Source organism: Pygoscelis adeliae, unplaced genomic scaffold (assembly GCF_000699105.1).
Source record: "Pygoscelis adeliae isolate BGI_AS28 unplaced genomic scaffold, ASM69910v1 Scaffold84, whole genome shotgun sequence".
Taxonomy (NCBI): Eukaryota; Metazoa; Chordata; class Aves; order Sphenisciformes; family Spheniscidae; genus Pygoscelis; species Pygoscelis adeliae.
In genome coordinates, this window is record NW_008824754.1 from 1,277,938 (window position 1) to 1,302,146 (window position 24,209).

Below are 24,209 nucleotides of genomic sequence, written 5' to 3' on the forward strand. Positions count from 1 at the left end.
GAAATTGCTCTCAGGTCAAATCAGCAGAAAAAATGTTTCTGAGATAACAAAATGACAAATATAATTAATTTAAAATATTTTTGTAGGAGATATGATAGATAAAGTTTTACGAAGAAATTCCCCTTGGAAAACTCTTTCATACAAAAGTGTCTCGGAGATCTCTTGTATAAGTGCACAGAAAGATGTCTTTCTCAACTTGTTACATCAGGAACTCCTTTTTGTTTGAACCATTACTCAACAGAAACAGGGGTGAAACTTAGGAACACAGCTGGCAAATGTGAGAACGCACACAATCAAACCTGTAAAAACTTGTCTGTATAAAAATGACTTGCAATATATTTATATAACAAAATAAACATATAATTAAATGCCAGCCAAACTCATCTGCCCCCGAAGCCATCATTAATTTCATATAATTTAATACACTTGCTGCTGCATGTTTACCAATGTTTTCAGAATTTCATAAAATATGCATGATCTGAAGTTGCTAATTGGCAAGTGAAAGGCTTTTCTTTCATCACTTATTGACTACATTCTTCTGAACTGATTCTAATTAAGGGAGGGCTTAGGATTGTACCTCCATGAACTATGCCGTAGTCCTCAGATAAAACTGAGGTATGGGTAATTTTGTTATTGTCTTTTCTGTTTCATAGCGGTCCCAATTTTGTTGTGGCACATACATTGATTACTGTTTTAATTACAGTTTTTATCATACACTGCAGCAAGTACTAGAAATCATAAATCATGAACAATATGGATATGCTCAAACTGCTCCCTAAACGTGGAAACGTACATGGTGCCTGCAACCTTATTGCCTAAATTCAGGTTCTTGCAGGCTTTCATGATGTCCATCTGTACGTCCTGCTTTGTTTTGTAACATTACTGCACGGAAGGGCTCTTTGGGGAAGGAAAGAGAAGGTTTATGGAGCTGGGATGCAACCAGACACACTTGGGAGCTTTCCTGCCTACCCTAATTTAAAGGTAGCTTATTCTGTTAAGTGCTGTGCAAACACAGATCCCAAACAACCTAAAAGTTTACAATTTAAGTGTAAGAAGGTGCATAGAATACCAGTGGTACAAACAAACAGATGGGTGAACACAAGGAACCATTGAGACGTGTTATTCAGCAAGTGATGCCAAACGGGAAGTTGGAAGAGCACAATGACACGGCTCTGTTTTGGTAGAAGTGGTGGAAAGCACTGTCAGTAATTTCCAGGATAATCAACTTGTTCTTATTAATACTTAACCATGTTTTAGGTAACTTCCTCACAAACATCCTCTCCTCATGGATGTCATATCTTGCACGAAAACATGCAGAATGAAATACTCACCCTGCCTAAATCAGCAGATGTGAGCTTTAACTCTTCTCCCTGTCCTCCCTATCCATCTTTTCTAGCTTTGCCTGGTGCACAGTGAGCACCCTGGGCTCTGACACTGCTGTGACCCCACAGTAGTACGCTGCACTGAGCTGTGTACTAAAACTGAATAACTTCATATTGTTATCAGAGCTATAAGGGTCTGTTCAAGCTAGGGAGCTCCAAATTTGACATTTTGCAATATCTGAATTCTGACATGTGATGATTTATCTGTTGAGAATTGTTAAGATGTAAATGAAGGGGGGGGGGGGGGGGGGGGGAAGAGAAAAAAATCAAATAAGATTGACCAAAAAGCTCTATGCACTAAGCAGTGAATTATAAATGAAATTAAATTGTACTCCCATGAAGTAGAAGTTTTAAAAGAAGAGAATGAGAACTAAGGGAAACTACCCTACTCCCACTGAAAGTCGGTGTGTTTCCAACTACTTTAATAAAATTCTGGGCATACAGAAGATTTCCATTATTTTTAGCATTGGAGATGGTGGTGATGAGTGATACAATGAATGGAAGAAGAATTTTGTTTTGCATATACGGACAAGAAAGAAAACAGCAATGGGATAAAAAATTCATCTCTGGCAAAAATAAGCTAGGTCAAGGACAAATAATTGACACAGAGTGCACAGTGAGAGGTGTGAAATATGCCTAAAAAATAAATAATATGTAGTTGCAGAAGCACAATTCAAACTATTAGTTTCCTATTTGCCTTTTCAGGAGAGAAGAATGATCAATGGCAAAGATGGATTAGGTCCCTTGCTTTCATTCCTGGTGAGGACTGGAGAGAAAGTAAGTGGATTCTTCGATTTTAGCTAAACTTACACAAATGAAAAGTAGAAAGAAAAATAAATCATGTTTCTGTCCATGCAGTGAAAGTGATCGAATGAAGAAGCATGCCCTTTTGATGATCTCCTCCTCTATATTTGGCAAGGGACATTTGTTTTCATTATTTGATAAAGCTACTTCAGGGATAAATTTCCCTCCTCTCAAGTCAATTAATAACTATTTAGAAAGATAACAAGAACTGAAAAGCTCAGATGTACTACCTGCATGCCATGAAGAAAACTAATTAAATCAGAGCTGTCATATCTTTTCCAATTTAAGAAATAATAGCAGAATCAGAACAATAGTGAAACAATAGTGAAATACTTCAAAACTACAGTAACCTGTAGTTCTGTGAAATCTAGTCAACTGTATTTAAAAGAATCCAGTGTTAAGAGAGTTCCTGGACTTTATTTCAGATGCCCCAAGCCTGTCAGTGTTCCAGAGGCATTTTGGACAATGCCCTTAACAACATGCTTTAACTTGGTCAGCCCTGAAGTGGTCAGGCAGTTGGACTAGATGATCCTTGTAGGTCCCTTCCAACTGAAATAGTCTAGTCTATTCTGTTCTGTTCTGTTCTATTCTATTCTGTTTATCAGTTGTACTGTGCTAACGCCAGGAATGTTAGTCATGAAGCAGAACTTGATTATCCTAGCACTTTACAAACACAGGACAAGATGACACTCAAGGTGCTGAGAGTAGCATAACATAACTTTGGGAAACATGTACGATTACAGTTTGATGCGCCTACACTGCCTTTCAGCACAGTCCTGGGCTGGTGGGGGTGTGTTAATCACAACACTCAGAAATAGTCCTCATGCCCCACAAGCTCACTTCTCTCCTTACTTCAACACTAGTGGCAAATTATATTGCCTCATTGTTCAGTTGTGCTGTATGGGCAAGGGCAGCTGAAGCTATAAATGCATAATCCAACCACCTGCTCAGGTGACAGAGAGCATGACTGTGGTTCCACATAGCCTGAGGAGGAACGCAGAAGATGCTTTAATGCATCCGGAGCAGGTGTAGATTCAAAATCACAGTCTAGCCCTGGAGCACCAATTTACTATATGACGCATTCTGCATGCAAATGAGGATTTGATCTGTCCTGTTTATCTGTCTAGATAGGTTTTAAAATCAGGAATCTTACAGTGTTGTCTATGAGCACATTCCTCAGAATCGCAGGAAAAGGGGTCCTGGGTTTCTGAGTTGAGCCCTGTGGCTGCTGCAGACAACTGTATAAAGTAATCCCTTTCATAAGCTGGTCAAGCTCTACTTCAAAAATCATTCTTACTGGAAGGCTATACCACAAAGTCAGTGTTAGAAGGGACCCTTAGTGGCTTTGAAGGTTAGTAACTTTATTAAATTTTCAGCCTAAATTTATACATGGCCAATTCAGACTCATTTGTTATTCTATCAATAATTTCCTTTGATCTACCTAATTATCTTCCCTCTCTGTTTTTTACCCTCAAATGTATTTACAGATGGCAATCATCTCTCCTCTCAGCCCTTGCTTTTCTAGACATAATGGGGCAAGTTTTTAGGCTCTTCTCAGAAGCCAGCCTATTACCGACACTATTCCAGTAGCCATTTCCTGAACCTATCTTAATTTAAATTCATTTTGTTTTGTACAGGAAACCAGACACAAATGCAATATTCTAATATACCTAATGATACTTTGGCACATAGCTTTAATATCTTTTCATATCTACAGGAAATACTTCCTTTGGTATTGCTAGGCCTCCACATCTTTTTCAGTTTGTCTTTTTTTACAACTGTTTAACATTAGTTTACTTATACAAAACTACTGCATGAAAATCTTTTTCACCTTTGTCAGTTAATGAGCTTTAGTTATATAGCATAAGTTCTTGTTCTTAGTTACAGGTACTTAACATACCACTTGGTATGATTAAATTTAATTACCTTTCTTTTACATCAGTTCTACAATTGAGATTACCCACTGATCTCTTTAGGGTACTTACATCCTCCCCATACCGAAAACTCTTCCCAATGCTGTGGCATCAGGTAATTTCACTGACATACAGAGTATGTCAAGTAGAAACATTTTGTGCTAAGATCATTACTAAAGAGAATGCATCTCCAGAACCATCCTAGAGGACTCATCTAATAATCTTCCAACCTGCCAGTTACCTCTCCAGAGCAACCCCTGCCATCTCCCATAAAGACAGGTACTATCCACTTCACAGCTTTTTTACTAATCCCCACATTCTCCAGCATAATGCTTACTATGTTTAAGTCAAGAAAGGGAACATAGATTTTCTTTTCCTAGGAAGCCAGTTATAAAAAAGCTATCAAATTACTCTGGTACAATCTAGCTTTGCTAAATTGTGTTGAATTTTATGAAATTTTCCATTTGTTTCCATGACCTAAATATGAAAGAACGTTCAAAGCTGTTCTAAGTTTAGCACACTATTTAGCTGAAACTATGGGTTACAACATACTTTCTCCTTCCCCAGTACATGAACTTGCTATATTCCGCTTCAAATGTGTGACTTGGTGGATATGTTAAAAGCTTTATATAGTTTATTTAAAATTCTAGAAAGGACATCACCTGCCCTTCCACAACTTAAATGCATTTTGGGCTCTTGAAGTTTTTCTTGTTCATACGTTCTATTTCTAAACAATTTACTATTTTGCTTTTCATCTATATTCAGAATGATGGTCCTTAAGAAATATGGAGTCAAAGTACTAGTTTGAAGATGGTGCAAAACTCACTAGATCTCACTAGATTGTGTTCCAAAACTTATTCCCTGTTCTTTTTCTATTTAGAAAAGAAACTTGTAACAATTTCCTTTTATTTTTTTAGCAAGGTCTATTTCAGCTTGACTTTTGCCAATTCTCACTTCTCTCTAAAATATGGACCTCTCAGATGTACTTTTTGCCACAGACCGATCCTTTTTTCTACTCTTAATATTCTTTTAGAAGTATCTTTTCCTCCACTTAAGGCCCAGGATCCTTCCTTACAGCTTTTTTCCCCACTAAGTTGCAAAACTCATTCAAAGTCTTTCAAAGTCTTCTCCATTTCTAGTGTTTACCTCCGCAGCTTAGCTCAATAACTGGTTCCTTTGGTCCCTTAAAGTTCTCCCTTTATACACTGAGAAACTAAATTAAAACATTTTATTTTAATTTAAACAATTGATTTGATAGGACTTGGTCCTCAGTTCTCTGCTAAATTCAGATCTTCTGTGAGATCTTTATTAGTGAGATCTAAAATATTACTGTTTCTTTCTGTTTCAGTCACTATCTGGTAAAGAAGTATATTGTCTATGAAATCCAGGGATACCTAGTATCTGTTATTAGCACCACATGTCCTCCAGATAGAGAAGTAATGTCTATTGTAATTGTACAATCCCCAGCATTACTTCTTTCAGTAACCAGAAGTACTAAAATTGAAGCAACCATCACAAAATTCAGCTAGAATAGGGAGAGATCAATAAGCAATGTCATCATGATACAGGCGAGAAAATAATTACTATACTAACATTAGTCTGTGTATTTTTAAAGATCAATAACACACTAGAAACAGGCTAAGATGAGTGCATAAAAGCTGAATAACCCCATGGGCCATTTCCCCCACTGTACATGTACAAAATTCTTAAAATAATATTTATAAAATATTTGCATAGAAACATGAAAAATACTCAGATAATGATATTGTTGATTGGAACACAAAATCAACACAGAACAAAGCCTCTGCCTGCTGTGGTTTCTGTGAGCTCTTCACCCTATAGATATTAGGCTGAAGGATTTTAAAAATCTTTTTTACTTGTTTGCATTTATGAAACTACCTCTATCAGCTCTATCAGCAGACTAAGTAAGGCAATTAGCCTGTACCACCCTCTTCATTAGGGCCAGATCCAAAATCCATTAGTGACTGTGAAGAGCCTCCTATTGACTTCGTGAGGCTTTGGATCAGTTTATGAGTGCATGCCTAAAACAAGATGAACATGCCATCTGTTGTTATGTCTGATGGTCTGATTTCTATTTTCTACCTATTCCTTTAGAATTTCTGGTGGGTGCCTTTGCTTTTTTTCATTCTTTGCATTTTCTTTTTTACCAGCTACAATAGCATTCTCTTCTTCACTACCTCTGTAAGTTAGAAAAGTACAGGGTGTTGCCCTTTCTCTAGCTTCTTTTCATAATATTTTCAGGTTATAGCTTGCTTTCTTTTTATTTGTTAAATAGTCTCATATTATTGTATGAGATTAAGCAAACAGCAACACACTCTTCTCTCCTACAAATATGAGAGGACACTGGTTTTGGTTAGCATAAAAACAAAAAATAATTGGCTGAATTTGGTCAGTTTGCAGGTTTAACAGAAGTGCTATTCAATCCTATTTTAAACAATACTGCTGCTTCAGTAGGCTTTTTTCAAGGAAACTTTATTGCTAAGTGCTTTACTATTTAACTGATACATTACAAAGATAAAAGGAACAAGAGAGAAAATAAATGAAAAAAGAAAGGGAAGGAAATTTACAGGCGCTTGTCTATGCCTTATGACACTAGAACAAAATAATTAGAAAGAATGGTTTCTCCATACATTTAAGTTTGCATACTGCTTTAAATTATTCACTGGGTTAATGTCTACTTTCTCAGTATCTCCAGAACAATGAACTGTTTTCTCAAACAATTTACTGCTACAACAACAAAATGATTTAGGAGTGACTTACTTTTTCATTCAGTCTTGCCTGTGTCTAATGCCTTCAAACTTGCTTCCCAGCAACAGTACAAGAATTCAGACTCTACTTTGCAGCTCAGAGATGTTCACTCAAAAACCACAAGAAAAATCTTAAAAAATCCGCTCCTGTTTTCTGCCGTAGTCTCTTTAAGTTGATGTTGACGTCATTCTCGCCACCAATCAATTAAATGACAAATGGGCTAATGACTGGGTTTTCCACAGTATAAATGTTAGAGGTCCCAAATGTTGTGTGATGGGGATATGCTGCCCTTACATCCAAAGAGAACTCTTTTATATGCTTTCCTTGCAGCATTTTTGTTTTGAAGCATACACCATTGCCTCTGATGCAAACACTGTGACCTTCAAATCCCTGAAACGCTTTGCAGTGCACTTTTGGATCAGTTGTTCTGATCAATGCAACAACTCATACAATTTCCAAAAAGTGCTTTGGATACTGTCAGAAACTCTGAAAATTAATCTGAAAAGAGTCTCCCAGATGTGTTCAGGTTAGACATGTCAAAAAGAAAGACTTAAATCCATCTGTTAAAATTTCTAGCAAGATTTGTCTAGCTGGTACTACTGTATCCTAGCAATGATGCAAATGAGGATTCTCTTATTTAGAAATGAAAACAAAGCCATATTCCTTACTCTACATCAGACCAGGAGTCAGTAAATCAAGTATCATAAATAGCATCCCGAATAACAATTTTAGAAAATCTTTGGAGTACTAAAAAAACCAGCACTTCAAGAAGAGATAATCCATTGCAGCTGGAAATAGAATGAGACCTGGGATCCAGTTTTCTACCCACTCACTGAACTCACACCTAATGCTGTCTCTGGATTTTAGATTGGAACTTTTTAAAATGCAAAATGTCCTAGTAGTCCCTTAAAACAATTGCCAGCCTTCCTGGGAAAGATTAACATACTTGGGTCAGAAACAAATTCCCTCTAATCTATTGCCTTCCTGGCCCTGATAACCTTGAATTCTTGACTCCACCGAAGCTTTTCTTTCCTCTTGCTCCTTTGAAAGGAAGGCTCAAACATCTCCATATCATATGGATGCAAATTGCCTGGGGACTAAAGTGCTTTCTTAGGAAATCAAGGAGATCTTAATCACCCATGTCACCACCTGAATGGTGAGGTAGGAACAGATAGGCAGCTACCACATGTCTTTTCTTCCCTCTCTATTGAATGAGCAGGTTCAGAGTGCCTTTGCGAAATCAAACTTCTTAAGTGACTCAGACCCAGAAACATCATGTTCATGGATCTTGTATGGTGCCCGTTGAAAGACAAGTGGTTATCCATGAGCAGCAGCACTTCCAGGAAAGCACAAGAGTGGAATTAGGGTCACCAGCATCAGTGACAGCACATTCTGAAATGCACACGGAGCCTGTGGTACCTAAATTGCTATGCACTTTAGAGTTGGAAGCCTGCATTTCATCTATATGGCTGTTTTGGCCATCTAAGTCCCTCTATGAATCTGAGCCACGAATACCACCTTTCTCCCAAATGTGGAGAAGATAAATGCATCATTATATTTTCCAGGTGAATCACTGCCTTTATTGGAGGACTTGTTAAATATCCTATCCACATAAATAGCATCCTCTAAGGCAAAGCCTTGAGATGCTTTATATCCAACTATGGCTCTTACCACTACTTTCTGTTAAAAGAATTAACAGCTTTCCTGCTAATGCAGCTCTGATAGTTATTTATAAGGCAAGCATGTGCAGGATAAACAGATGCTCTGGAGTCCTTCATTTTTTTTGGAAAACCTAATATGAAAAAACAACACACACTTATCCTGAGAACCAGTTTACCAAGTATCTTCATGGATGCATAACTTTGCTCTTTACTTATTATTAAAATTATTTATATAGTCAATTCTTAGACTGCAATGTCTTCAAAAATTTTATTTTTTTCTGAAGGTAAGAAGGAAAGAAAGCAATTAACACTAGATTTTAAAGACCCCTGAAAGCTAGGGCATCAATAAGATAATGGTAAAAGCAAAACAAAATAAACACACTCATTGGAAATGGAAGAAAGATAGGAAAATATTGCATTTGCTTTTTGATGGCATTTTCCAGGGTATCTCTGTTTGCACATTGTCTCTACCTTTTTGTTATTCTAAATTTTCAAGAAGGAGAGGGAATTTGGGGCCGCTGAGATTTTGATAAAAGTTGTAATAACGTTTTCAACTTAAGCTTTAAAAATGTTGGTTTGCCATTCAGTTTCTCAACAAAACCTTTCTCTCTCGTAGGCTGCAGATCTGTATGCAGTCTAAAATTTGCCTGCAAGTAAACCCGCCTGGTTTAGAGGTTTTTTGCTCCACCATTTTCAAGCTCCTATCAACCTCTTCATGACTTAGTTTTTCACTGCACACCTGACCACTAGGGTTTTTTGTGTTTTTTTAGACATAGTTATACTTTGAATGTATTGCTATGCAAAGAACCTCAAACTGATGTTGACTCTGCGGTGTACAGTGGAGTGTATCGACTCTATTTAGCATCACAGTCCTGTCAGTGTATTGTTGCACATGTTCCTGTTGAGAAATAGTTAATGTGGTTGTGCTCCCTTTAGTACAGCTGGCCTCCAGGATCCAGCTTGGTTGCTGCACCGTGCTTTATTATTCACTTCGACTTGTGCATTTTTCATACGTACATTGTTTTCCAGTGAACCAAGAGCTTTTGTATTTATAAATCACTTTTGCTAGTTAGTCATGGTATCTAGAGAGTAGATTTACCAGAGAAAATACAACACAAGCAAAATGCTTGTTAAGCATAGCAGAATAATATAACAGGAATGAAAATCTGACAATTTCCAAAGCATACATTTGTGTCCCATAACAGCTGTTATTGTTTTTATTTCCACTTCAGGTAGGCTGCTTTTGTCTAACGTTTATTCCTATTTTAAAATGTTGTTTATTTCAAATGTGTGTTATTTCAAAAACTTTTTCTTGGCAATTGTTTTCAATGAGCATGTATTTTTCACAAATATGTTACTTTTTCTTTACTCTTATTGAGGTTTTTCTCTATCCCTCCTCCACTGTATTATATGCAAATTTGAACAAGCTGAAGACTATTTTCCCGAAGGTTTCAAAAATCCTATAAAAAAATCACTTTGGCCATACAGAGTTCAGTCTCCATTTATGGAAGACTGGTTTCCAGTGAACGCACTCTGATATATCATCTGGTAAACATTAAGAACTGGTGGGGTTGATCTTTACTGACTCTGGTCACCATTAAAATGATAGCATTTAACAACAGTCATTATGCTATAGCACCTGAAATACCCTGTTCCTCAGAACAAGGAGATAAAAGTATTTAATTTACAAATACAGTTTGGAAAAATGTCACCTTTTTAATTATGTCCAAGTAGGTAATCAATGCCTCAAAGTTAATCTAAGACAGAGGACACAACTGGATCATTTACCTTGAACTCCTGCCTAATATAGGCTGTAGGACCTACTTAAATCATCTCTGGAGAAAAATATCACTTAATTCCACAATGTCTCTTCCTTATGCAGAGCAATGACTGCAAAAAGGAGACAAAAGCCAGGACAGGCCTTGCAGTTTTCCCCCTTCTTATAGAAATTGAGCACACCTCTGTCTCCTTGCATTCCCTGAACTTTTTTTTCAAACCAAAACCATAGCTTTAATGGCTTCTTAACTTAATGTCTTCTACTTTTCATAAAGTAAAGGAAGGATGGCAGTAAAGGATGCTATGTTGTTTTTGAGCATTTGGTTTGCCTTGCTGATCCCTCAAAAATATGCTACATAGACAGCTATGGGGCACATGTATGCACTAACGTGGCTGAACCTGATCTTAACCAACATCCTGCTGTGTCCCTTGTCCTTCTCAAAATGTCCATTTTTGCCCTTTATCATATTGGTTAGTGTTTGACAACCTTTTTTGCATTCATTAATAATCTCTCCCTCTTAGTACTTATGCTCTTTTTTTTTTCTATCAGCTAGTGTCTTTCTTGCTGCCTAACACCCTTTCGCCTTTCCTAAAACTTTCATCCAGTCCTTTTCATTTGTCATTACTAACCTACTAACATATTCATGTCCAGTCTCAACTCGTCTAAATTCTACATCAAACCATCAGCTCCTGTTATCTCCTTCCAGGTAGGATGAAGAACACTCTCTTAAAGGTTATTTTTCATGTAAGTGCATGTTTTCTCTGACCAAGTCACCCCTTAATTTCCCCCCTAAGAAGCTAAATTCATGAAGCTTCCTGTGTCTCTCACTAAGAGGATGTGTTTTCCAAAGTCACAATAACTCTCAAGTCCTCCCTTAAAGACATTTCAGTTGTCAGTATCTTTTTCAAGTAGAATTAAGCAAGATATTCCGAAAGTTTCACACATCAGGCCCCAAATCCTGTTGTATTCCACATCCCAAAACCTGTTCTACTCTGCAGTCCTCAGTTATGTAGCTAAGGTCTTCACTAGACCTTTGGCTACAACACCGGACTGAAAATTTGTGTTCGGCTGATGACCAGCTAAGGAGGCCTAGGACTTTTTGCAGATTCATTGCTTTCCAGGCAGGAGTCCTGGATTTCATACACAGGCTGTATTCCTTTTCTTGACGTATGACTTCAGATTTGGCCAGTTTATAATACCTAACTGTGTTTCACCCAGCACAGTCTGGCACTCCTTTTACTCTGACCTACACAGATACCATGATGACTCACACCATCCCATTTACCCTTTTTAAGCACCGCCACAGCATTAGCTCCCTTTCAATACATTGAAATTTCTTCAGTACTCAAAGATCTTTTGAAAACTCAGCATGACAGATGCAGACGCTGTTCAACTAACTCCTTTAGAAATCAGATTGGAAAATCAAGGCCTTAGCCCATTCTCATAATTAAAGATAGTTTGGGGCTTTATTCATGTAGAGTTGCAAGGACAAAAGTCCTTGCTACATTTTGATTTATCTGATTTCCTTCCACCCAGTTAAACTAACACTGAAGTTTCAGGAAGATCATGGTTTTCCTCAGCCTGTTTCGATAGATATTTCTCTGCTGCTGGGAGAGATGAGTAATGGCATTGTCTGGAGGTGGAAAATCAGGGTACACATTGATTTTAATGGCTTTTGTTACTTTAGCTCAAAATTTATAGCTCTAAGCAGTTACAATTCCTTTTTACTGTAGGTCTACACACACACACACACACACAACTCACTCATTTCTCCCTCAGCCACATTATAATGAATACACCTACAAATGTCATATTCCTTTTCTAAGCTTCCTCTCAGGCATTCCCCCCCATTTGAATTATAACAATAGATCTCTAGATTTCCTATGAGAAAGCTTAATATGAAATCTCTAAGCATATTCATTATAATGTTAGTTGTATAGGTATAGCATTTCTCCTTGCTTAAAAATCCAATTATGATTTCAACATTCAGTGTTTTAATTATCTTATACGTTTATTGGCAAAACCAGGTACAAGTTCCTCACTGTGTAGCGCAGCCCTATTTCTGCTTGGGAAATATAATTAAAATATCTATTTGTCAAGTATTTTTTTTTTAACTACATTTGCCAATGTTTTTATTCATACTACATTTCTCATTCCTAATTAAATATTGGATGGACAAGTAGTTAGTGCACATATTTTAGCATTTTTAAAGATTCAAGGGACATTTTAAGAACATAAAATTGCTATTTTCTTTCCCAATTTTCCTAAACTTCTGTAAATTTTGCACTACTATTAAGACCCTTGATATTAATGGAGTAGGTACTTTTCCCTGTGTACTCTTCAAAGTGTACTTCAATAAGTAAGCTACTAGACTACAGATTAGGATATGTGTATTTTCATGCTACTTTTACAGCTGGCCTGCTTTTCTGTGCTTCAGGTTTCCTCATCATGAAAAATGATAAAAACACTGGGTATTTTATCATCATCATCACAGTTGAGAAAAATGTTTACACTATAAAGCATTATTTAACATTAGTGAATATTAAAGTTACAAGCTCATAATTTATTTTACTGGTTTTTTTTTCCCTATATAGTTTAATTCCTGTTAATGGCAATCTAGTATTAAATTTTCACAGTGAAAGTATGCCAACTGGACCTCTCTTCTGCTTTGCAGGTGAGGTATAGGAAATGTGTGTTGTCCTCCAAGTGCAACCAGTTAAACTCTGCAAAATTAAAAACCACTCAAAAAAATAAATTATTCATAGAATTCAGTCAGAATTCATATATCACATTAAGCTGCACAAGGTGACTTTCAAGCCATGCTTGAGACTCACCAGCTAGGTCAAACTCTTAGAGTAAAGCAGTATCTTGCAATATAAAACATGCATGAGCAGCATACAATTGCTTTTCAACTATTTACAGCTTCAGCATACCTGAAGTTACCTTACCCATTTGACATTTAGTTGCAGTTTTAAATATAGGGACAAAATTTGAGAGGAAATGGTCTATATCATATGATTCCAAAGAACTTCTGCATGCTACAAAGTGGGCCGTTGTTCCTGCAAAACTACTTTGCAAAAAAGTATACCAGATCAATTCTCGACCCTCTTTTGATGAGAAAGAGCTTTTCTTCCCTTCACAGAGTTAGAGAGAAGCTGGATGGTAGTTATAAGTAGAAGACAAATTATCTTCTGGCTGCTTCAAATATAACTGCATAAGAACAGAAAATAACTGCAATGCTGCATCCAAAGAGCAAATTAGAAATTTTTATTGTGATACTGTATTGCTATGTTACAATGCACAGCAATGACAGTTGTGGAATTCAGTCTGGGTAAGCCAGCAGATTATTTCTTCCTTCCCCCCCCCCCTTATTTCTCTCCGTCTTTGCAGTGTTATTCCCTACCGAAGTGGCATACTGATTCCTCAAGGTTGAGTGGCCCTAATTTATGCATTACAATTGATTCTAAATTAATAACAAAAAATGAAAGGCAATTTTCTGCAATGCAAAACATTGCTTTTTCTGAAGAGACAAATCCAGTACATCAAAGATGCCTTTTAAAAAGTCCTGCCTCGAAAATGAGCATCTTTGCTGCGAGATGATTACTGCCATCTCCAGAATGATTCATTTTCCACCAGTAAATTGAGGTTCATCGTTCTCATTTATTTAAATGTACATATCATTTTAAATCTACATATTATTTGCCAATGCCAATTGCAAAACTAAGTGAAAACTGAGTCGAACCAGTGCTTTGTAGCTGCTTAGTTTGTCATATTTTTTTTCTGCTCTGCTTTCTCAGTCTTTCTGCAAGAAGATTCCTACATACTTTCTTGGAAAAGTCAGCATCTCAGAGACATATATTATTCCTGTTCAGTGCATACATATTCTCCTATTAGTGCTCCAGAAGCTTTTATTCAGAACTGGTATGTTCACACTTGCAGCTCTGCTCATCAGGGACTAGTGCTGATTGATTTGAAGTATTGCAGGGTGGGACACCTCAGGTGTGCTTGGGTGATATGCTTAGATTGATTTCTACTAGTAGTCATTTTATGCCAGTTCGGAAAAGCTGCACGGCGTGGAGCAGAATACCCATTTGTTTGCACTTCCTGAAAACTGGGACAGTATCCGAGCATGCAGAACACCCCTAAATCTGTGCTAAACTCTCAAATCAATAAAGGATTTATTCCTTCAGAACTATTTCCAGGGAAAATTATTGTCTAATAATAGCAGAAATGCTAAGCTGGAGGGAAAAGATCTGCTCTCCTGCATCAACCCAGAGGACTAGGACACAGCTCCTAAAGGCTGCCCTGTTTCACTGTGCGAAGATTTTTTTAGTTAGATCAACATTATCTACTGCACACTTAAGTATTCCTTTCAGAAACTGCAATATTCTGCAAGTTTAACTCTGTAAAAGTCTCAGCTAGCCACTGCAATTTGCACCTGTAGAGGGAGTTTCACTCTGCCTATATTACACTGTTATCCTGGAATGGCACAAGACACCCCTGTGATGCTTTCTGCTCTCCTTTCACTACCAAGGCAGCTTCACAACCAGCCTGCGTTAGATGCTTACTTTCCAAACTGCAAACAGGAGTGAGATAAAGCTTGGACTTCATCAGCTAAAGATAATAGAGTAAATAAGCTGAAAGGTCACATCCTAAATAGCTACATCTAAAGTAAAGGCAATTTTCATGTAAAGCCACAAATAATACAAAAAAACAGCAGAATTACTCACTGCAAACTATCTGGTGAGAGCAAGTGAGTTAGGCAATGAGAGAAAGTCAATAAATAAGTGATATTACCTGAAAAATAAAATGTCAGTATAGTAATAATTTAAAAGAAACAGCAGCAGAACGCTGCCTCTAGGCAGCTATGGCTTACATGAAATTTCACATAACAGGTAACTCAAGGTCTCAGTGATCTTGGCAAAGTTAAAGAGATAATTTTCAAGTAGAGACGAACATGAATAATTCTTTTTCCTGTACTCACATAGGTAGCTTTTGAACTCTTAAATAAATGCTGCTTAACTTTTCAACTTTTCTTCATTTTTTATATGGAATATACATCATCACCACTATTGGGCAATTTTTTTCAGCAGTTGATTTTTAATTTGTTTCTATCACTTTCAGAATACTTTCTAGTACTGTGTTAATGCCTTCTTTCTAGTATCTGTATTTGCTACTGACATGCTCTCGCTGAACAAATTCCCTGTGAGTTTTCAATGCAGAGAGTTTAAGTAACTTAAGGATTGCGATTCAATCTATTGGAGAATGAAATTTCTTTTACTCCTTCGGGAACAAAATGGCTCAGTGTGTTGAGTGACTCTCATTAAATTTAAAAAAATGTATCAAACAGTCTCCAATTTTCTTCTTCTCCTTGAGCATTCTTCAAAGCTTCAAATTATTTTGAAAATGCTAAAGTACCACAGTGAGCTTTCATAGCAGAATATTCTGTTATTTAAAATTTCTCACACAACAGGAAAACTTTCATAATCTTCCCTGGACCTGAGGACTCATTGAAACAAATTGTGAACCTCTCATCTAAAGAAATACCCAGAAACCACTAAATGAATTACTAAAACCAGTGAATATATAGACCTTCAAAAATAAATATACAAATGAATAAAAGCCTAATTCATAGTAATAAAAATATTCTTGAATCATCAAGAGTAAATCCAAACTATGTATTTTTTCCTATCTGAAATATAAAGCTAGCACACATACATAGAAGGGGACATCGTTCACTGAGATAATGCCCTCAGAGGAGTTTAAATGGCATCGCAGTGATAAACCCAAGAAAATACACTATTCTGATTTAACTGAGCTAGCATCCATGCAATGCTTTTCAGACACTTAGATTTAAAAGCAAGATTCTAAGATAACAATATGAAAATATGAATTTCTTTGATAGGCACCCAGAGGGAGCTAAATGTATAGTATTATTTCAGCTTCTTTTCCTAATCACGTTGTAGCTATAAACTGTAACAGTTAAAATATTTGCTCTAGTCACTTATAGCCTTTTCCCTCCTTCGTCTCCCCTTTCGTGTCTTTGCAGCTTTTCTGTTGTGACTATTGGGATGAGAACTGCTGCCACTCCACAGCTGGGAAAGGATGCACCCTCTCCACAGCTGTAGCAATGATGAAATATAGGGCAAGTCTTCCTTATAAACAGAGGCTCAATGGAAAGCCATGTGCTTTTTTAGGACTTGCCTGGGATAACTCAAATTCTTCTGGCAGTGCATATTCTGAAGCAGTCCAGATCATCCCTATCTGGAGAAGACAACATTAAACAGACTAGTCCTTCTAGTCCTATCACTACTTTCGGGAAAACTGTGGGCAACTCACCAGTTCTACTTCACCACACTCCCAACCTGTAGCAATGCAATTGTTAACAGCAATAACAATAAATAAAAACAAAAATATTTTGTTCACATCTCTAAGAGGGATATAATATTAAGAGCTGTTCCTTCACTTCTCTAGCCAATAGTCTTCAGTCAGACAGTTATGTGGCTTTATTGAGTTTCCAGTCGCAGACACTGAATGTGGAGAATGACAGCTAACACCAGGCAGGAGCTTCTGCCCCTCGAAAGGTACAGCCCTCCCTCTCCCGGCTCTTCTGCCTTTCCACTGGCACGTTTTGTATCTCTACCAAGCACAGGTGGAACAGGCCCCCACAAGACATGCACAGCTCTACAACCAGGAATAGTTTCAGCATAATGACTCTCTGACAGAATAAGAACAAAGAACAAAGTTTTCCAGTGATTAGTTATATTTTGGGTGCCAAATTAGGGCTGTTCTGAGGTGACAGAAAGTCACATGCTTTGGGTGAGTAATGTTACAAAAAGAATCAGGCTGTTCCAAGGAATCTTAATTTAGGTCATTGAACTAAAGCAACCAAATACTGCAGTTGCTTTGGAAAATGTTGACCTGGTATTTCAGTGTCACATTAGCAGGACTGCACACCAGGCTCCTTCAGCTCCTTTAGTCACCTCGCTCTTGCACAACCTAAGGTCAAAGAAAAATCTGGTAAGGCACAAGAGACGAAAGGAGAACACAGACCTTGCTTAAACCATTCCATCCAGAGGCCAGAGAGTCTGCACTTTCCAATGCTGTCCTGGTTTCGGCAGGGATAGAGTTAATGTTCTTCCTAGTAGCTGGTACAGTGCTGTGTTTTGGATTTAGGATGAGAACAATGTTGATAACACACCGATGTTTTAGTTGTTGCTAAGCAGTGCTTACACCAGTCAAGGCCTGTTCAGCTTCCCATGCTCTACCGACTGAGAAGGCTGGAGGTGCACAAGAAGCTGGGAGGGGGCACAGCCAGGACAGCTGACCCCAACTGGCCACAGGGACATTCCATACCATGGGACGTCATGCTCAGTACGTAAACTGGGGGAAGCTGGCCGGGGGGGCCGCTGCTCGGGGACTGGCTGGGCATCAGTCGGCAGGTGGTGAGCAATTGTACTGTGCATCACTTGCTTTGTGTATTCTTCTTCTTATTATTACTATTATTATTATTATTATTTTATTTCAATTATTAAACTGTTTTAATCTCAACCTATGAGTTTTCTCACTTTTACTCTTCCGACTGTCTCCCCCATCCCACCGTGGGGCGAGGGAGTGAGTGAGCGGCTGTGTGGTGCTCAGTTGCCAGCTGAGGTTAAACCATAACAAATGCTTACAAATCTCTCTGTGGGTAAACAACAGCCACTGACACAGGCGCCTATCAGTAGCGTAATCTTTTGTTAACTCTAAACTAAGACGTGTGGTTGGAACTAGAAAGCATAAGAGAATTTCCTGCACAGCGATACAACAACTTGTATTTTCAAGGACCTTTCTGAATTTCTTTTTTCATTTTACAGAACTTTGTGTTACACATATCCAGAGAAGTACACTGCAAAGACTGTACATGGATACCCAAGAGATCAGTTTTTCAAATTGTCTGCACAACAATAAAAAAGATGGGATTCACATTTTCTGTTTGCCGATAACTCAGTTCCATACATAAATACTTTTGCCTCTTCTTGTAGGCAGACTGTGCTGGCCCCTTCCAGGAAAAAAATTCCTGTGGGTGAGCTTTATTGCAATAAACACCCATAGGTCACTATTCTACTATAAACCTGATATAAACTAGTCAATAAGAAGGATTCTGCCTTTGAATTATAATTTCTTTCTGTCTGAGGCTGCAAGAATAACTACCACTTATTCTCAGGAAGCAGGCAGAGCTTAGCAAAGAAGAAATGTAATAAGGGCACCCAGTCAGAAAGCTCTCAACAGTGAAGAAAACATCTACAGTTCTGCAGAAATAAACACTCAGAGAGTAGCACTGTGTTTGGAGAAGCTTGGCAGGTACCTGAGGGACACTCACTTTAAAAGATTTACTTTCTTCTGTTGGAAGATGTCAGACCACTCCACTGGGGCCGTTGGGAGTTGGATATTGATTTGCGCACTCTGGGTTCTCAAAAGGCATGCGTCTATGCCATAAGCTTTTAAACTTTGAAAATACCTTTTCCTAGTGGCCATTTCTTGACCACTCCCTTCCACTCTGTTATTTCTGAACCACATAAAGGAGGACTTTCCTGGCAAGGCATTGTCCTATAATCTCATTTCTGAGAGGTCAAAGTGTTCTGATGCATGAACAACTGGTGTCTAACACCTTAAAAAAAGGCAGAAAGCAGATACACTACTGACTAGTAGTGAAAAACTTATTTCCCAGGCATACAAGCAAACAGTGATCTTGGTGGATGAAAAGCTGGACATGAGCCAGCAATGTGCGCTCGCAGCCCAGAAGGCCAAGCGGATCCTGGGCTGCATCCAAAGCAGCGTGGCCAGCAGGTCGAGGGAGGGGATTCTGCCCCTCTACTCTGCTCTGGTGAGACCCCACCTGGAGTACTGCGTCCAGCTCTGGAGCCCTCAGCATAAGCAAGACACGGACCTGTTGGAGCGGGTCCAGAGGAGGGCCACGAAAATGGTCAGGGGGATGGAACACCTCTCCTACGAGGACAGGTGGAGAGAGTTGGGGTTGTTCAGCCAGGAGAAGAGAAGGCTTCGGGGAGACCTTATTGCGGCCTTTCAGTACTTAAAGGGGGCTTATGAGAAAGATGGGGACAGACTTTTTAGTAAGGCCTGTAGCAATAGGACAAGGGGTAATGGTTTGAAACTAAAAGAGGGTAAATTTAGACTAGATATAAGGAAGAATTTTTTTACGATAAGTATGGTATCATAACACTGGCACAGATTGCCCAGAGAACTTGTGGATGTCCCATCCCTGGAAGTGTTCAAGGTCAGGCTGGACGGGGCTCTGAGCAACCTGCTCTAGTTGAAGATGTCCCTGCCCACGGCAGGGGGGTTGGACTAGGTGACCTTTAGAGGTCCCTTCCAACCCAAACTGTTCTGTCATTCTATGATCCTATGATTCTATGATCTCTGCCAAAACAAGATAGATATAAAAAAATAAGACACTGAGTCAAATTAAAATCCTTGTGTCATTGAATACAATCCAATTCCCACTGCTCTTCAGTGTTCAGTGGAATGTACGTCTTTATGTTTTTGCAAACTTCTGCATTTCACAACGGAAATTAGTGATGAAAACAGCATCATTAATAGTACAGTAGTAATTATCTCTTAGGTTTACAAGGTACCAACAGTCCTGAAATTAATTCCTTATTCTAGCAAAATGCATAAGGATTTCTTTTTCCACCATTCCCTCATTATTTTTAAATTTTACCCTTTAACTTTACTTATGATTACAGTTTTAGCCTTTCTAGTTGAGATTTGAATAGGGTCTTGAATTTGGTGGAAATCCAACCTTTTAGAGAACAGTAATCTTGAACTAGAAAAATGGAATCGTGTCATGGCACTTGATGTCACTGAAATATCAAGTCAAAGGAAAGAAGAGAGAGAGTAGGTTTTCAGTCTCTCCACTGAACAGAGCGTGTGGTGGATACAGAATAAAATTTATCAGAATTATCACAGCACACTCCCAGATGATAAATCATTACTGAGAATTTACTCTTTTGGAATATCTTTAACCTGAATTTCTAAGGAAATAATTATGCTATGTTAGGATCCGTGCCTGTCCCTACCTCAACAGTAGTAAGCCCAATAGCCAATTGCAACCAAATCCAAAAAAGTGAGGAGGGAACAAAACAGTAAGTTCCTAAAAACTTTATAAAACAATGTGGTTCATTAAAAACAAGGACATTCTGCAGTGTAATCTGAATTGTTATCATAGGCCAGAGAACCCACAGGTGTATAAAAGAAAAAGAATTAGAGGCACTTCATGCATGTCTCAGCCTTGGGAAGATTCTCAGTCAGAGCTTGACCTGTTCAGATACCAAGGTCAGTCAATCTCATGATGCGAATGCACTGGGAACTAGATGTCTTTAGTTCCAGTGTTGATAGAATTTAATTTTTCTAAACAGTCTATTCCACAAAAAGCAATATAATTTTACTTTTATACAGATACAGAATGAAAAGGCAAGGTTAGACGAGCAAAAAAGTACTGAGATCTGAACTCAGACATTGAACTTGGCAGAAATCCAACATGAGTCATTAAGTGACCCACTGTCTGTCTTTACTGTTTTTCAAGGTAACCATTGATATTGGCTGATACTCCATCAACTTCTGTTAAAACCCTCTCTTCAGCATATGTCTCCAAGCTCAGCGCTGTACCAAGGAGTCAATCAATTAAAACTTTCCTCCAGCTTAGAGAAGTTAAGCTAGGCTTTGTCACAGAGTCTATTCAGTTCTCTTTTACACTGACCACTGATCTACAAGTGCAAATTGGTCTCTTGATAGTGCTAGATATATTTTTCAAGTCCCGCAGTAATGGAAGACTAACATCACTGCACTAATATGAGCCAATTTATGTAGAATTTCCTTTTTATGGTGTCTTTAATATTCAAGCTAGAGCAAAGTAATGGCTTATTTTAAGAAATTTTGTCTAAGTGTGCATTTGGGCATTGTAGTTTATTACAAATCACCAAGTCTTAGTCTACACCTCAATCTGCATTTTATGCCTGTAAGTTAGCAGAGAAAATCACACATTCTCTGAAGTAGTTGAAGGAATTAAAACTGTCTTTTTTTTTTTCAAAGAGAATTTTTTTTATTTCTCTTAACTGTGTAATTGTGTTACTCAAGTAGGCTCTTATGAGAGCTCTAAATGAGGATCACTTATTTAAGAGTGATTGTCTTGGGCTCAGGGATTGGTGATGGTACCTGATAAGTGGCTGGCACAACTGAAGAAGAATTAAAAGGATAAGAGCATGCCACTAAGGAGGGGGCTGGCAGAGGTGTACTTGCAACTTCCTTAACTCCTGGAACAGCACTGATCACAGGTTTAAGGTGGATCTGCCTCAAATTCATCATCTTTGTGAGCTCTCACTGAAGCCTTCTAAGCTCAAAACCCCAAGTCTTGTTAAACTGTAAACTAGGACCCAACATTTTAAATAGAAACAACTGAACAATATTATGTCAGAGAGCAAAAATATAAAAGCTTTCTACACAAGCCCACTGTGTCCTTGCAGTCATTTCTTGGTACCCCAGCTGGGTCTCAGGCAGCTCAGTGACGCTCAGAAAGCTCTGCACTGTCCATCCTCCCAGTCCCTCAGCAGGGTTTCCTTTTGGCATTTTTGAGACCCTGCTGATCTGCTCCCCAGCGCCACATGGGATGCATTCTGCCAACATGCACACAGTGGTCCTGTTACCCCAAGGGATGGAGCCAGCTCTTCATCCTGGGACAAGGATCATACCTAAGCCAGTAACTCTCTTCAGGAATACATCCCACAAATTCATGTCACCTGTGGATGAAGGTGACCTCATACAATTAAATTAATGGTGTCCTTTCCAAGTCTATAGAGACTGGGGCATGCTCTGCAGTAATCAATCCTTTACCACCTTCCCTTTCATCCTGGTATTAAAAAAAAAAAAAAAGGAGTCCCAAAGCCCTAATACAACTTAAACCAATTTATCTTTTACGTTGTTAAATCCTCCAATTATAATTTATATTGACTATTTAAAAATGTGGATAAATGTCATGAAGAAAATATCTGATGGTTTTGGGGATGCAGAGTTCTGTAACCTGGATAACTGGACTTAAAATGGAAAGTTTATTACTAACTGTTTGATATGGGCAAACTGCATTTTTATCTCTCAACAGCAGCAACCTTAATATATTTTGCAGCTTTGCCATTAAATACAGAGAGATGATTTTCCATCTAATTTCTAAAAGCGGGTTTGTGGAAGAAAATGGGTAATCAACATGGAGAATGTCTTTCTTCTGAAAGTGCTTTTAGTCTAACATAAATGACAGCTATTTAAAGGCAATCACTTGTGTTTTATATCTCACACAAAAACCAGCAGACACAGTACCCTGCCTTTGAGACAAAATACTGATACATGTGACAGAACATTTCAAGCAGTAATAATCAGAAGCCACAGATTCAGCAGCATCCAGAAAACAACTGAAATATCCTCCATCAAAATCTGTAGCTTTTTTTGCTATTGCTGATCAGTCTTTAACTGATATTATGTAGTATTATATTATGAATAACTAATTATCTGCATCAGACAGGTACAGAAGATGCAAATCACATTTGCTCTGCAATACGTACACTGTTAACTTACACATCTATTAAAAATAAAGTGGTTTTCAAAATATCACCCAGGAGGCGTGTGTTCTGTTCAGTGACCTTTGGAAACTCTAGTCCAATGAATAACTAGTGATGCGCAAATAAGTTGAGAGACAGTAGATAAAAAGTGCCTATAACCTTACATGTTATCTGAGGATGACTATGATAAAAAGATATATTGCTCTTTCAGAATTTGCCCGAGAGAGGAGCAAATCAATGAGAACATAAACTTGTATCCCTTTAAGTTGGACTGTTATGAAATTAATTATCCTGAACAATTAAAAATATAACATGCTGAAAAAGTGCAATGAGTTGTATAATCTAAATATCTAATTTAATGGTAGTTTGCTACCTTACAGGCATTTGTTCACATGGCATCAGTCACATCTTGGTAACTTGCACTTCCGGCCTTGCACTCAAACATTTTATGTAGAAAGAAGCCTAACTGTGTTTGCTTCAAGATGATAAAACTTCATATTATCAGAATGTTGGTAGAATATTGAAGGAATTCAGCAACGACAATCTTGCGTCCGTTAGCAATCTTTGTAAGGACTACGATACATGACAAAGCTTAGACTTTCTTTCTCACAAAATATGCAGCCCAGCTGGTCTCGATCTTGTGGCAAAGAAAGTCCACAGTCTGAAGAAAAGAGTTATGTAACCGAAAGGCAAGGAAACCCAACCAAATTCAGGAAGATATGATGCAGCACAAATTTTAAATCTCTCTCTTTTTTTTTGTGCTACTTTTAAACCACACTACCAACAAAGCCTTCACTGCCAGCCCTGATCATAGCTCGTGCAATTCAGACTGGCATAAACATATCCTTTACACATAGATATGGTCTACAGCTTTTATACAGTCACTTGAACATTAAAAATACTTTTGCAATTTTTGTTTTATAGTATAAGACTACATCTTCTATTATCATGCACATATGCAAGGAAAGCAAGGAGGTTAAAAGAGAAAAGATTCCTCAATTCCAGTTCACAAGCTAAAAGGGAGTTACGAAGTCACACAGGCTTTTCCCAATAATCAAACACCTAGTCGAGCACTGACATAGTTGTGGAAAAGAAAAGCATTCTGAATACTGGTCTGCAAGCAGCTACACCTGAAACTTCTTAAAAGCATGAAAGGGTTATCCTGTTATATCACTCACATTTTCATAGTTTAGAATAAAGAGTGGACATCTTTATTCAGAATATGAATAATTTTATTCTTAACCACTTTTAATTTCATAAGTAATTGCATTATTTTTATTACAGATTATATTTTTTCC

At 37.9% G+C, this 24,209-nt stretch overlaps 1 protein-coding gene across 2 annotated transcripts in view; it reads right to left on the reverse strand.

Moving 5' to 3' along the window:
* DLG2 (discs, large homolog 2 (Drosophila)) overlaps positions 1-24,209 on the reverse strand; it is a 671,422-nt gene that overhangs the window by 374,319 nt on the left and 272,894 nt on the right. The window lies entirely within an intron of this gene.